Below are 3,843 nucleotides of genomic sequence, written 5' to 3'. Positions count from 1 at the left end.
TATTTGGAGGGACAATTAAAAAAAAAAGGTCTGTGCAAAATGATCCACAGGGCTCTTAGGTTATGCCTGGCAGCATTTATAAATATGTTGCTTGATGCTCAGAGAGAGAAACAGGAGCTAATATCCTGGTTGAGTAGGAAGGCTTGTGGCCATCAGGAAACCCACACTGTGTGCTAGCTTCATAATTTTGAAAGGGACAGTGGGGGGCACTGGAGAGATGGCTCAGGGATTAGGGCGCTTGCTGCTCTTGCAGGTTCTATTCCCGGGTTCCACATGGCAGGAAAACCATCCGTAACTTCAGTTCCAGGAGACCTGTTGTTCTCTGCGTGGATGTAGTGCATACATACACATAGGCAAATCCTCAAACAGAAAACAAAAATAAATTGATTTTAAAGGGAGAGATAGTGAGTGTGCCTATGACTTGGTTAGGAAAAGGTAGCACTGGCAAGGAGCAACTAGAACAAAGTTCTGAAAACACACAGCTAAGGGAAACAAGGCAGAACAAAGCAGCGGTTAGCCCCTTCTCTTCTTCCTTGCCGCTTCCTTCTCCTCCCTCCTTCTTCTTACATTTCGGGAACACAGGCACCCCAGAAATTGGGGCCCCGGCTGGCTTTCCTGCTGATGTCTCCCTGTGTGGTTCTGAATTACATCAAAGGAAGGAGCCACTCTGGAATCGGCGGCAGAGTTAGGTGTCGGTGAGATCAGGAGAGGAAAATGAAATGCCCATCAAAGCAGTTGCTCCTAAATGACAGAGGAATCTCCTCTAGTTGGCTTAGGCGATTCCCACAGTGCCAAAGAAATGAAGGTCTTAGGTCTGTCCCCACCACGGGTCTCATCCCATTTGGGAAACTTTACAAGGCCTTGGCTTTCTCCAGGCTCCATCTCATCATTTTGCAAACATTTTTGAAGCAACCTGCTATGATTTGAATGTGGTCTGTGTCCTCCCAAAGGTTCATGTATTAGGAATCATTCTCAAAGTAATTATTGAGAAGTGGTAGATCTTTAAAAATTTTTTATTTCTTTCTTTTTTCCCTCTGACTTTCAAAATTCAGTTGACTTTATTTAAATTGAAAAACATTTCTTAAAACTGCATTTTGTACCAAAACCCACCTGTTACAAAAATAAGACTAGATTTTACCTTTAAACAAATTGCGGGGAAAAGAGGAAAAAAATCCCAGCTTATTCACAGAAGATGCCTGTGTACTCACTCAGTACAGAAAAGACCAGAAAATTCTGTCATGTCAAGAGCAACCCTCAAAGGCTTAGTTTTCTCATAGTCTATCAGTGCCCAAAGACTCTATCTTTGATCTTGGAGTCAAATAGTACTTTGGCAACCATAATCAGATTTATTGTTATGAAAAAAACTATTTTCAACAAAAAGAATAAGTCCAATAAAAGTGTTCTATGCCAGTAATTTTACATTCTGCAGCAAGGGCACATCTGTAGACATACTGAGTGTTATCCACTCTGCAGCAAGAGCACATCTGTAGACATACTGAGTGTTATTCACTGCAGCAAGGGAACATCTGTACATATTGAGTGTTATTCACTGCAGCAAGGGCACATCTGTAGACATACTGAGTGTTATTCACTGCAGCAAGAGAACATCTGTAGACATACTGAGTGTAATTCACTGCAGCAAGGGCATATCTGTAGACATACTGAGTGTTACTGTAGGAGACCGTGGAGTGGCTTTCGTGAAAACATCCAGATACCTCAGCTCAAATGTTAGTTGAACTGGCTCGTTCATCACTATGGTAACAGCTTCCTCTTCCTTGTTTGTGATGACTCAGTGATTCCATTTCCAAGCTCCCTGATTGCAGAAAACCTCACTCTATCTTTCTCGTAGGATACATCTCCAGCATGGCTACGGTTTTGGCACATATGTGCAGATTCACCAGAAGGCACCTACACCACACAACCAGCTGTACTCTTCTGGGACTCTAAGATGCGGCCACACAAACCCATTGACTTCATTTCATAGCCTAAAACCTTCTCTTCATTTGCTGCTTCAAACATTAGTGCAAGGTATCCCACGTCATCGTCAGCCTTTACATAATGACGTCACGCTCATGGCCAGGCTGCCATTGCAGTGGTGCGTGTGGAAGCCTTTATTGTGCAAGGCAAACTGCACCAAGGAGATGTGCTGCCGGTCCATGCTTTGCAGGGTCACACTGCCAGAGCTGGTATCTCAGTAAGCCTCAGGGATGAGGTCCCTGAGAAGCTCCAGGACCTTCTTCAGGATGGAGCCCTGGACCAGGCACAGCTCAGATATGGTGGCGGAGTCAAGAGGAAGGTGACAGGAGTGAGGCCTGGCCACTTAGGGCTCCTAGGCTGTGATGTGACAGCAGGGCTGAGGAGCCATGCAGTGGTCAGGCCCCACACAGGGCTGAGGACCCACGCAGTGCTGAGGACCCACCCTGACTGTAATGAGCTTGTAGTAACTATTAAGCACGGCCCTGCTCTAGGTCTGTGCTCTTACCTGAATGGAGAGCTGGCAGGTCTCTAAGGAGGTGCAACCTGTGGAATATCCTGAGGCCACTGGGCGCGTGAGGCATTCTGGTGCAACCCTTTGAGTTCATGTGGGAAATTGTAAATGAGATGACTTGGCCCCCCTTCTCTCTGTCCCTGGATGTCTGTCTTTGCCATCCATGAATGATGCAGAGAGTTACAGATACAGAGGCCCTGCCATGCATTTGCACTTTGAATCTCTTGAACCATAAGCTAAATAAACCTTTTTTCTTCCTGAGTACCTAGATTCAGGGAATTCACTTAGTGGTGAAAAGCTTTCCACACACACAGTCCTAGGGGATTTCCTCTCAGACTGATGAGACATGGCTATGCATGTCAGAGGGGTAGTGGCTTCTACTGAGCAGTGTACAACTATTTATGGAAGCCCAAGTAGTGACGAGCAATTTTCAGTACTGAAAGTCTGCCCAGCCAAGATATGCTATCCTCTGGGCATGATGCTATCATTACTGTTGTGACCCTGTAGCAGCTGTGATTGTCTGCACTGTGCCCAAAGACTGAGCCTACCAGGTGGGGGAGGGGGCACAGGGTTCCGTCCCTCACTGAGGAACTATTGGCTCTCAGTGCATGCTGGGTAACGAGAAGTCATTGCCTTCAGTTGTGTACCCACGGGGGAGCCCATTAGGCTCCAGCAGATAGTTCTACACCCATGGTCAGGGAGATGATCCTGGTTAAACCCAGTGGGTCCCAGAACAAAACAAAAACCCATGAAGATGGAAAGAGTGAGTCTTTTAGGGAGAAGGGGAAGTTGTGGGAGTATGGGAGGAAGATAACAGGGAGTGAGAGCAATCATGTACAAAAGTGTCAAAGAAAGCCTTAATTAATAAAAAATAAATGACTGGGTATAATGATGCATGCCTTTAATCCCAGCACTTGGGAGGCAGAGGCAGCATAGTTCTGTGAGTTTGAGCCCAGCCTGGTCTACTTAGTGAGCTCCAGGATAGCCACAACCACCGAATGGGACCCTGTCTTGATGGAGGAAGGTCATTGGCTAATAAAGAAACTGGCCATGATAGGTTGAAACATAGGTGGGTGGAGTAAACAGAAGAGAATGTTGGGAGGAAGAGGAAGTGAGCTCAGACGCCATGCTCCCCTCTCCTGGCAAAGCGATGAAGCTCTGACTCAGGATGGACATAGGCTAGAATCTTCCCGGTAAGCGCACCTCGGTGCTACACACATTAATAGAAATGGGCCATGCAGTGTTTAAATGAATACAGTTTGTGTGTTGTTATTTCGGGGTATAAGCTAGCCAGGTGGCCAGGAGCCGGGCTATGGGAAGAGGCCCACAGCTCCTACAACACTGTCTCAAAAACA

General features: G+C 46.3%; 1 pseudogene; it reads right to left on the bottom strand.

Annotated features, from left to right (window-relative positions):
* Positions 1 to 1,630: 1,630 nt before the first annotated feature.
* On the bottom strand, positions 1,631 to 2,558 carry LOC126504969 (proliferating cell nuclear antigen-like; annotated as a pseudogene).
* Positions 2,559 to 3,843: the final 1,285 nt, after the last annotated feature.

Source organism: Alexandromys fortis, unplaced genomic scaffold (assembly GCF_014885135.2).
Source record: "Alexandromys fortis isolate MF-2015 unplaced genomic scaffold, M_Fortis_MF-2015_v1.1 scaffold_58, whole genome shotgun sequence".
NCBI lineage: Eukaryota > Metazoa > Chordata > Mammalia > Rodentia > Cricetidae > Alexandromys > Alexandromys fortis.
The sequence above is the reverse complement of the archived record's forward strand: the minus strand, read 5'-3'. Positions and strand labels throughout refer to the sequence as shown.